The 11957-nt window shown below is 36.9% G+C and overlaps 6 non-coding genes across 6 annotated transcripts; 4 read left to right on the top strand and 2 right to left on the bottom strand.

The window, feature by feature from the left end:
• The first annotated feature begins 366 nt into the window (after nucleotides 1–366).
• Nucleotides 367–438, top strand: TRNAD-GUC (transfer RNA aspartic acid (anticodon GUC)). Its single transcript has one exon. It is a non-coding gene; the product is annotated as a tRNA-Asp (tRNA).
• A 3731-nt stretch (nucleotides 439–4169) lies between these two features.
• Nucleotides 4170–4241, top strand: TRNAD-GUC (transfer RNA aspartic acid (anticodon GUC)). The gene has a single exon. It is a non-coding gene; the product is annotated as a tRNA-Asp (tRNA).
• Nucleotides 4242–4672: 431 nt separating this feature from the next.
• TRNAD-GUC (transfer RNA aspartic acid (anticodon GUC)) lies at nucleotides 4673–4744 on the top strand. The gene has a single exon. It is a non-coding gene; the product is annotated as a tRNA-Asp (tRNA).
• Nucleotides 4745–7966: 3222 nt separating this feature from the next.
• TRNAD-GUC (transfer RNA aspartic acid (anticodon GUC)) lies at nucleotides 7967–8038 on the top strand. The gene has a single exon. It is a non-coding gene; the product is annotated as a tRNA-Asp (tRNA).
• A 196-nt stretch (nucleotides 8039–8234) lies between these two features.
• TRNAD-GUC (transfer RNA aspartic acid (anticodon GUC)) lies at nucleotides 8235–8306 on the bottom strand. The gene has a single exon. It is a non-coding gene; the product is annotated as a tRNA-Asp (tRNA).
• Nucleotides 8307–9069: 763 nt separating this feature from the next.
• TRNAD-GUC (transfer RNA aspartic acid (anticodon GUC)) lies at nucleotides 9070–9141 on the bottom strand. Its single transcript has one exon. It is a non-coding gene; the product is annotated as a tRNA-Asp (tRNA).
• Nucleotides 9142–11957: the final 2816 nt, after the last annotated feature.

The raw sequence follows: 11957 nt of genomic DNA, 5'->3' as shown, positions 1-11957 counted from the left end.
CACAAGAGAGCAGGATCACTTGCAGTAATAGACAGCATATAATGTAAACATTTGATTCTGCAATTTTCGAATTACATTTACTTCAAAAATGACATTGGCCTGTTCTTCACTTAATACTTTGTGCTAGGAAGAGTTTGCTTCACGTCCAACAATTAGTAAGACTCACTCTTATTTTTATCTTATTAACTCATTAAGATTAATCCATCGATGTTTTCTCATTATCACCTTATCCTTTTCTGCGTCCTTGTTTCCATCTTTCGTATTAGATCCCATGAACCTCTGCATCAATTCATAAATTTTTTCTGGTAGCCTTTTTTTTTCGTGTGAAAACTCAAAGGAAAATATAAATGTGTTTCATTCACCCAGTCCTCGGTAGTATAGTGGTGAGTATCCCCGCCTGTCACGCGGGAGACCGGGGTTCAATTCCCCGCCGGGGAGGCAAGCGTTTTTGAACCTTTCCAGTAATTGGAGTTGCGGAACTTTTCAATTTTTCTTTCTTTTAACAAAATCCATAATAAAAAAAGTCATTATAATAATAATAATAATAATAATAATAATGTTTTGCCTTGAATATGGCTGAAAAATATATGCAGTATTCAGATACGTCTTTACATTCTCTGTACATTATACATGGTTTAGCGCTTCTTTTTTATAATAATAATAATAATAATAATAATAATAATAATAATAATAATAATGTACATTATACAAAAAAAATATTAGTACAGCGTGTATATTGAAAATATTAATATGATTCTTAATAGCACTTATCTATTAAATGTATCTGTTGTTTAATAATGGTCTAGTGTATTATGCGCGTTACATATTTTTTACCTCATCCTCCTTCATCTTTCTTTGTGCAAGGTTCATTTTTGTCTCTTTCTGTTTTAACGATAACAAAATCTCTTATATAATTTAGGACTGCCTATGTAATGGGATTTAAAGCCTATCAACCGCACGCGTGTCATTTAGTCCGCATAGCAACTTTTCTTCCACAAGACAAGAAATAGAGATAAAAGTAAATTCTCAGCGTATATACGCTGAGAGACATTTTTTCCTCAGGGTACGCATCTTATAAATAATTTAACCAATGATGGAGCCATATATTATTCTCCTTAATTCATGCCCAGTTTCTTCATACAACTGCTAAAAATAATTGCATTTTATATAAAATATTAAAATTAATTTAAAAAAAAACTTACATTTATAATTGAAAAAATATAGTCTGTGCTTAAGCTTTAGGGTAAATGTATCTTATACAGAAAATTATCACTGTGTATATTGCTACTACTAATAATAAAAACTTCATTTACAATATTATTATTCGTCATAATTCCATTAATCGTAGTATTTGCCACGATACTTTAATTAAACTCCGGTATTAGATTCAGGCTAGGCGCGAAAGATGCCTTAATTCAACATTTGTGAAAGGTATTAATTTTTACGTAAGCTCCAAGTCTCCTGTAACATTTTCCATCAAATGTGAATTTTCGCTAATCCATTATACCCACCTTCTAGATTACTATTCTTCAATTTCCTTCAAAGTCCAAACAGTATGATTAAATCCTAGGATGATTACCCCACTTTGCTCTTTTAGTTAATCTTCACTCATTGAACTTTTGTAGTTTTCACCGACTCTCACAATTTGCAGTTCATTTCTCTTGTATATCTTTCCTTTCTCTATGGAGCAACTATAATAGTCAAAATCATTTGCATTAAATTATCAGATACGAATATTACACAGAATAAATGCTCGTGCCCTTTAACAAATGAAATTCGGAATTATGAATATCAAACGTCAATCACTGGTCAGTTTCATAAGTCATTGCAATCGTATATGAAGTGGTCTGGAAACACCTTGAAATTTTTCCACTTTCAATATCTCTACAGAGTCAGAATTTACTTGTTTTCTTGGAAGTCAACTCTATTATTCGCGTTTTCACATTTCTTGAGTTGTGCCCACACCTGAAGGAAGGCTTCGTTGACTGACAGCGCAGTGCAACCCGACTAACAGAGGATGGAGCCTAAATTATGAACCAGTTGTTTAATGCTTTCCATTAAGGAAAGGAACTTGGGTTGTGTTTGATTCTGATCTGTAACAAGGGGGTGAATGTGTGCACTCAACTTTGACATTAAAAAACTAGGACACGAATATTCAATTATTCAAAGGTTTTGGATGCCCATTTATTTGAAATTGTAAAAAAAAAGACAGGGCCTATTTTAGTTACAACAACAAAAAATAATGCAAAATCAGTTATATTTGAATGTGTTTACACATTATTGAGTACTAATGTACACTGGCAGTCTTTAGATTAACCCCTTCATGTTCTGTGTACCAGAAACCTTTATTTCTCTTCAGTGAGTCATCAAATTTTGAAACAGTGCAAAATAAAAATGTTCTATTCTGGATATGATCGTGATCAAATTGCTTTTTTGACCAATTAGATATTTGTCATGTGGTTTTTAACGTATTAATAAAATTCAAAAAGTTGGATTTTTCTTTTCAAACTAACTAAATATGTATATGTAGCGATAGAGTTGTTACTGATCATGTTCACAGAGCTCTTTGATAATTTCTAGATTCGACAACTTTTTAATATTATTGTTCATTTATTGCAAATAATTATACATTTTTTAATAGATTATATTATTCCTTTTCTAATTATTACTATATGGGGAAAAGCAATGCCCATATTGGTCAAAAAATACACCACTGATTCAGTGGTATAGAAGAAAGCTCGAATTACTTGGATCACAAAATTTTTTCGAGCTTCTCATAGAACGAGTTATCAGACAGGTTCCCTATCAAGGAAGGTTTCATGATGCTAGTGAGGGGCACTTATTCCACGAAACTGTAGAAGTGTTCATTTCCTTGAATTGAAACTGATTGTCTCCTGTTCTCTAGAAGTTGTGTGGCTCCTATGGGATCACGCATTTATTAATATATTAGTATAAAAGTTATTATCTTTATTAATATATTAATAACTTTATTTTCAATACCCCATAAGCATCTCACTATTTTCTCATAACAACAAACTGATCCATGATATAAGCATTGGAAATGAGATGTCCCTCGGAGTGTCCACACTGAAATCAGAAGCAGTGTTACCGTAAATTTATTTTCTCAATTGTGGACATCTCTTTTTTAAAAAGCTAGATGTTGCGAAACCTGTTTCCATTGTTTCTAGTTCTTGAAATCTGTCGCATTGTGTATTACAAAAGTTGCTGAAAAGTTTAACGTATGAAATCATAACGGGAAACAATTAAATTTAATCGTAATATAAAAAAAAATTTGTTTACAAAACAGCTTTCTAAATGACGGTTATCGGTCAATGCATTAAATCGTTGATATTTCTGCCCCAATAACTTTGCTTCCTGAGTAACTGCAGTTGATTTTTTGCCACTTTCAGGAACGGCAATTAAGGTTAACAAATTTCAGAATAGTTCTCATTCAGGGCATTAGTTCTGTCACTTTGTGAGGATTATGGTAAGTAAATGTCGTACCCTCGCTTTACGAATCAGTAAAGCCACTTTGAATTAGAAAAGTTGTTTCGACACACACACACACACACACACACACACACACACACACACACACACACACACACACTGCGATACATTTGATCTCTTGATGGTGTGTAGATAAAGCCTTCCATTTGCCAAGAGCATTAAGGACAATTCCCTTTTTTTCATCACATTTTTACCAACTTTCCTTTCATTAATTAAAACGTAGGTTCTTCAATATTCCGAGATATGCTGATATAAACAAAACAGCATTTCAAATCTTTCGTGGCGTATCTCCAGAGAGCAGAATCACTTACAGTGACTGGTTTGCAAGTAAAGAAAACATACGATACAAAGTCTAGACTAAGTAATTTTCCAATCGCATCTGTTTCAGAAGAAACATTGGCCTGTTCGTCATTTAACCCTCTGTGTTGGAAGATTTTGCCTCAAATCCAACATTTATTACGGCTCACTTGTATTTTTACCTGACAATCATTAACATGAGCCCATTGATATTATTCACTCTATAACTTTTTTGTTTCTTTCATTTTTGTTTACATCTGTTGAAATCGATCCCATGAACATCTGCACTGTTTCATTCACTTTTATGGTACCTTTTACTTGTTAAAACCCAAATGAAAAAAAAATGTGCTTGAACTACCAACTCCTCGGTAGTATAGTGGTGAGTATCCCCGCCTGTCACGCGGGAGACCGGGGTTCAATTCCCCGCCGGGGAGGCAAACTTTTTGAACCTTGACAATAATTGCAGTAGCGGAACTTTTGTCATTTGCTTAAACAAAATCCGTGATAAAAAAAAAGACTTAAAAAAATTATAATAGTTATAATGTTTTGCACTGAAAACGGCTGAAAAATGTGTACAATGTTAAGCCAAGACTATACATTCTATGCATATTAAACAGAAAAATAAATATGTTAGTTAATACAGAGTGTATATTAGCAACAATTTTAATGTTAACATTAATAGCACTTATTGATTAAATGCATCTGTTGTTTAATAATGGTCTAGTATGTTTACCTCATCCTCCTTCATACTGGTTTTGAGCAAATCTTATTATTTTTTTTGTCTATATTAATATTAATAAAATCTCTCACATTTTAGGACTTGTTAAAACTCAAATGTAAAAATAAATGTACTTAAACTACCAACTCCTCGGTAGTATAGTGGTGAGTATCCCCGCCTGTCACGCGGGAGACCGGGGTTCAATTCCCCGCCGGGGAGGCAAACATTTTGAACCTTGACAATCACTGGAATTGCGAATTTTATCATGGATCCTGTTTGACTTAACAAAAAAACTAATAATTGTTAAAATGTTTTGCCTTGAAAACGGATGAAAGATGTTTGCAATATTTAGCTAAGACTTTTTACATTTTACGTATATTATACAGAAAAATATAAATGTTAGCTAATACAGTGTGTGTTTTAGCAATAATTATAATGTTAATCTTAATAGCACTTATTAATGATTAAATGTATCTGTTGTTTAATAATGGTCTTGCATGTTTACCTCATTCTCCATCATATTGGTTTTGTGCAAGGTTGTTTTTTTCTCTTTCTAATTTAGTGTTAAAATCTCTTTCATATTTTAGGACTGGTTGGGTAATGGGGTTTAAAACCTATCGACTTCACGCGTGTTATTAAGTCCGCATCGCAACTTTTTTTTCTACCAGACAAGAATACTTTAATCCTTGAAACAGGAATAAAAGTATCGGATGTAAAAATTTAGATATCCACTGATGCAGATGTGTATGAGGACGTCTTGCTTATTTCGCGGATGCGGATGTAAGAAATTGTGCGGATGTTCCACGGATTCGGATGCTGATGCATATGCGGATATCTGTTTACAGTAAAATGCAGATGCGGATGCAGGAAATTGCGCTGATGTTCCGCGGATGCGAATATCCGATACATCACTAGCATATATACGCTGAGAGAAATTCCCTCCCTCAGGGTATGCATCCATTACAGTTATACAAATGCCCTCCTCTTACGATCATGGCGCCACATTACATTCTTCCTCTCAGTTTTCACCTAGCGATATTCCTGAAATAATAGATTATGTAGAACAGGATGATAATAAACTATGTACGATTGCGGTAACTAGTGACATGGTCCTCAGACAAATAGAGAAACTAAAACCTAACAAATCCCCAGGCCCTGATCAGAACTGTTTGCAAGGGTGTTAAAGGAATGTAAAGAGGAACTTAGCATACCTTTGGCTAATCTTTTTAACATATCACTACAAACTGGCATAGTGCCTGGTAAGTGGAAAATGGCAAAAGTAATACCTATTTACAAGGCAGGTGACAGGTCCTTGGCTTCGAACTATAGACCAATAAGCCTTACCTCCACAGTGGGAAAATTTATGATGTCAATAATTGCCGAAGCAATTCGCAGCCATCTTGACAGGCACAGATTGATTAATGAATCTCAACACGGTTTTACAAAGGGGCATTCCTGTCTTACGAATTTACTAACTTTTTTCACTAAGGTGTTTGAGGTAGATCATGGTAATGAATATGATATTGTGTATATGGACTTCAGTAAGGCTTTCGATAGAGTTCCACACCAGAGGCTATTGAGGAAACTTAAGGCATACGGAATAGGAGGAGAAATTTTTTCCTGGGTAGAGGCATGGCTGACAAATAGACAGCAGAGAGTTTGCATAAATAGGGAGAAATCAGAATGGGGGCACGTCACAAGCGGTGTTCCTCAGGGGTCAGTGTTGGGTCCGTTGTTGTTCACAATTTACATAAACGACATAGATGACGGAATAAATAGAGACATAAGCAAATTTGCTGATGACACCAAAATAGGCCGTCCAATTCATTCTAATGAGGATACTAGAGCACTCCAGGATGATTTGAATAGACTGATGCAATGGTCTGAGAAGTGGCAGATGCAGTTTAATATTGACAAATGCAAAGTTCTAAATGTTGGACAGGAAAATTACCATGCCACATATAAACTAAATAATGTAGATCTTAATGCTATTGATTGCGAAAAGGATTTAGGAGTTCTGGTTAGCAGTAATTTAAAACCAAGACAACAGTGCATTAGTGTTCGCAATAAAGCTAACAGAATTCTTATCTTCATATCTAGAAGTATAAATAATGGAAGTCCTCAGGTTGTTCTTCAACTCTATATATCCTTGGTTAGGCCTCATTTAGACTATGCTGCTCAGTTCTGGTCACCGTATTACAGAATGGATATAAATGCTCTGGAAAACGTACAAAGGAGGATGACAAAGATGATCCCATGTATCAGAAATCTTCCCTATGAGGGTAGACTGAGGGCCCTGAATCTGCACTCTCTCGAAAGGCGTAGAATTAGGGGGGATATGATCGAGGTGTATAAACGGAAAACAGGAATAAATAGCGTGCTGAAAATTTCCAGCCAAGACAGGACTCGCAGCAATGGTTTCAAGTTGGAAAAATTCAGATTCAGAAAGGATACAGAAAAGCACTGGTTTGGTAATAGAGTTGTGGATGAGTGGAACAAACTCCCGAGTACAGTTATTCAGGCTAAAACGTTGTGTAGTTTTAAAAATAGGTTAGATAAATACATGAATGGGTGTGAGTTGGACCTGACTAGCTTGTGCTGCTGGGTCTGGTACAGTGCTCCATCCTTTAGTGGAGATGATCAGACTGGGTGGGTAATTGGGCTAATCCGGGGGGGATAGGTCATTGGTCTAATCCGGGGGGACATGGACCTGCTCCGCATGGATCAGTAGGCCTGTTGCAGTGTTCCTTCTTTCTTATGTTCTTATTTTAAGTAAAATATTCAAATTAATTTTATTCAAAAAAATTTACATTTGTAAAAATATAGTCTTTGTTTTAGCATTAAGGTAAATGTAACTTCTACAGAAAATTATCACTAATGTATATTACTACTACTAATAATGGAAACTTAAATTATAATAGTGTTATTATTCGTCACAATTCCATTAATCGTAGTATTTCCCACGACTATATTTAATCAAGTAATATTCATAATAATCACATAATTATTCGTCATGTTAATTATATTAGAATATATAACATTGATCATAATTTTTCTAATGGATCAAGAGAAACTAGTGTTTAATTAACGACAGGCGCGTAAGACGCCTTAATTCGACATTTGTGAAAGGAATTAAGTTTTACATAAGCTCTAAGTCTCCTTTCACATTTTCCATCAAGTGTGAGAACAAAATGGCAAAATACAGTGACTGGAACAATGCACAAATAACCCGCACATAGGAGAAATGAGCTTACGACGACGTTTCGGTCCAACTTGGATCATTTACAGTCACACTGAAACGTCGTCGTAATCTCCTCTCTCCTATGTGCGGATTATTTGTGTAATATAGTTCTACTTTAATCTTCTTGTTTCTAGTTTCAATTATTTTTTCTTCTTGTGAAAACCAAGATAAAAGAATATAAATGAGCATAAACTACCCACTCCTCGGTAGTATAGTGGTGAGTATCCCCGCCTGTCACGCGGGAGACCGGGGTTCGATTCCCCGCCGGGGAGGCAAGAATTTTCAATCTTTTCAATAAACGAAGTTGCCAAGCTTTATCATTTACGTACACAAAATCTATGATAAAAAAAATGACTATATAAGAAAAAAACAAAAAAATAATTATTAATTCATTTTTATCATGGATTTTGTGTAGGCAAATGATAAAGCTCAGCAACTCTAGTTATTGCCAGGGTTGAAAATTCTTGCCTCCCCGGCGGGGAATTGAACCCCGGTCTCCCGCGTGACAGGCGGGGATACTTACCACTATACTACCGAGGAGTTAGTAACTTAATAGGCACATTTATGTTCTTTCATTTGGGTTTTCATAACAAGAAAAGGTATCAGAAACTAGAAGCCAGAAACAAGAAGACTCAGCTATCGCGCTCACCAAGAGCTGCTCGCTTTCTACTGGGAGCACCGCTGAGTCGAGAGGCTATCCCACAGTCGCCGAGCTCAAACTATATTACACAAATAATCCGCACATAGGAGAGAGGAGGTTACGACGACTTTTCGGTGTGATTTTGTGAATAGTCCAAGTCGGACCGAAACGTCGTCGTAAGCTCTTCTCTCCTACGTGCAGGTTATTTGTGTATTGTTCCTGAAACGGTATTGAGCCTTTTTTGCTCTCAAATTATATTACCTGAAGAAGCGGAGGAGACTATATATGGGATTTGGATACCTGCAGTACCTAGTATTTTTTTCACAAAGTGGATGAACCTCACACGTTAATCCAGAATTTGCTATAAACTTGCTTAATAAGGAAATTTACAGTGACCAACAGTCAGCCCTCGGCTTCTGGTTAAATTATGTGCCAAATGTATTTAAGCTACCCACTCCTCAGTAGTATAGTGGTGAGTATCCCTGCCGGGATGCGAAAATTTTCAATCTTGACAATAAATGGAGTTGCCAAGCTTATCATTTACCTACACAATCTATGAGAAAAAACAAATAATAATAAGAAACTCATTTTTATCGTGGATTTTGTGTAGGCAAATGATAAAGTTCAGCAACTCTAGTTATTGTCAGGGTTGAAAATTCTTGCCTCCCCGGCGGGGAATTGAACCCCGGTCTCCCGCGTGACAGGCGGGGATACTCACCACTATACTACCGAGGAATTGGTTACTTAATAGGCACATTTATGTTTTTTCATTTGGGTTTTCACAATAAGAAAAAATATCAGAAGGAAGAAGCCAGAAACAAGAAGACTCAACTATCGCGCTCACCAAGAGCCAGTCAGCCCTCGGCTTCTGGTTAAATTATGTGCCAACGAACGGCATGCTATTTTTGTTCAGTCCTAGCATGAATAATTCTGTAATTAGGTAAAACATTGTGAACTGACACCTGAAAATTTTAATATCTGCAATGGGATGGTATATGGCGCCTTGCTCAGACCGGTGGACCCTAATGACATGGCATGGTGCCAGATAAGTGAAAAATGGCAAATGTGATACCTATTTTCAAAACAGGTGACAGGTCCTTAGCTTCGAACTATAGACCAATAAGCCTAACCTCCATAGTGGGAAAATTTATGGAATCAATAATTGCCGAGGCAGTTCGTAGCCACCTTGAAAAGCATAAATTAATCAACGAATCTCAGCATGGTTTTACAAAGGGGCGTTCCTGCCTTACGAATTTATTAACTTTTTTCACTAAGGTATTTGAGGAGGTAGATCATGGTAATGAATATGATATTGTGTATATGGACTTCAGTAAGGCTTTTGACAGGGTCCCACATCAGAGACTGTTGAGGAAAATTAAAGCACATGGAATAGGAGGAGAAATTTTTTCCTGGATAGAGGCATGGTTGACAAATAGGCAGCAGCGAGTTTGCATAAATGGGGAGAAATCAGAGTGGGGAAGCGTCACGAGCGGTGTTCCACAGGGGTCAGTGTTGGGCCCCCTGCTGTTCACAATCTACATAAACGACATAGATGAGGGCATAAAGAGCGACATCGGCAAGTTTGCCGATGACACCAAAATAGGCCGTCGAATTCATTCTGACGAGGACATTAGAGCACTCCAGGAAGATTTGAATAGACTGATGCAGTGGTCGGAGAAGTGGCAGATGCAGTTTAATATAGACAAATGCAAAGTTCTAAATGTTGGACAGGACAATAACCATGCCACATATAAACTATATAATGTTGATCTTAATATTACGGATTGCGAAAAAGATTTAGGAGTTCTGGTTAGCAGTAATCTGAAACCAAGACAACAGTGCATAAGTGTTCGCAATAAAGCTAATAGAATCCTTGGCTTCATATCAAGAAGCATAAATAATAGGAGTCCTCAGGTTGTTCTTCAACTCTATACATCCTTGGTTAGGCCTCATTTAGATTATGCTGCACAGTTTTGGTCACCGTATTACAGAATGGATATAAATTCTCTGGAAAATGTACAAAGGAGGATGACAAAGTTGATCCCATGTATCAGAAACCTTCCCTATGAGGATACACTGAAGGCCCTGAAACTGCACTCTCTAGAAAGACGTAGAATTAGGGGGGATATGATTGAGGTGTATAAATGGAAGACAGGAATAAATAAAGGGAATGTAAATAGTGTGCTGAAAATATCTAGCCTAGACAGGACTCGCAGCAATGGTTTTAAGTTGGAAAAATTCAGATTCAGGAAGGATATAGGAAAGTACTGGTTTGGTAATAGAGTTGTGGATGAGTGGAGGCCAGAACGTTGTGTAGCTTTAAAAATAGGTTGGATAAATACATGAGTAGATGTGGGTGGGTGTGAGTTAGACCTGATAGCTTGTGCTACCAGGTCGGTTGCCGTGTTCCTCCCTTAAGTCAATGTGACCTGACCGGACTAGGTTGGGTGCATTGGCTTAAGCCGGTAGGAGACTTGGACCTGCTTCGTATGGGCCAGTAGGCCTTCTGCAGTGTTCCTTCGTTATGTTCTTATAAGAACATAAGAACATAAGAACGAAGGAACACTGCAGAAGGCCTACTGGCCCATGCGAGGCAGGTCCAAGTCTCCTACCGGCTTAAGCCAATGCACCCAACCTAGTCCGGTCAGGTCACATTGACTTAAGGGAGGAACACGGCAACCGACCTGGTAGCACAAGCTATCAGGTCTAACTCACACCCACCCACATCTACTCATGTATTTATCCAACCTATTTTTAAAGCTACACAACGTTCTGGCCTCTATAACGGTACTTGGGAGTTTGTTCCACTCATCCACAACTCTATTACCAAACCAGTACTTTCCTATATCCTTCCTGAATCTGAATTTTTCCAACTTAAAACCATTACTGCGAGTCCTGTCTAGGCTAGATATTTTCAGCACACTATTTACATCCCCTATATTTATTCCTGTCTTCCATTTATACACCTCAATCATATCCCCCCTAATTCTACGTCTTTCTAGAGAGTGCAGTTTCATGGCCCTTAGTCTATCCTCATAGGGAAGGTTTCTGATACATGGGATCAACTTTGTCATCCTCCTTTGTACATTTTCCAGAGAATTTATATCCATTCTGTAATACGGTGACCAAAACTGTGCAGCATAATCTAAATGAGGCCTAACCAAGGATGTATAGAGTTGAAGAACAACCTGAGGACTCCTATTATTTATGCTTCTTGATATGAAGCCAAGGATTCTATTAGCTTTATTGCGAACACTTATGCACTGTTGTCTTGGTTTCAGATTACTGCTAACCAGAACTCCTAAATCTTTTTCGCAATCCGTAATATTAAGATCTACATTATTTAGTTTATATGTGGCATGGTTATTGTCCTGTCCAACATTTAGAACTTTGCATTTGTCTATATTAAACTGCATCTGCCACTTCTCCGACCACTACATCAGTCTATTCAAATCTTCCTGGAGTGCTCGAATGTCCTCGTCAGAATGAATTCGACGGCCTATTTTGGTGTCATCGGCAAACTTGCCGATGTCGCTCTTTATGCCCTCATC

The sequence above is a fragment of the Cherax quadricarinatus genome, chromosome 19 (genome assembly GCF_038502225.1).
Source record: "Cherax quadricarinatus isolate ZL_2023a chromosome 19, ASM3850222v1, whole genome shotgun sequence".
Lineage (NCBI taxonomy): Eukaryota > Metazoa > Arthropoda > Malacostraca > Decapoda > Parastacidae > Cherax > Cherax quadricarinatus.
Note: the sequence above shows the minus strand (reverse complement) of the source record. Positions and strands in the feature narration are given on the sequence as shown.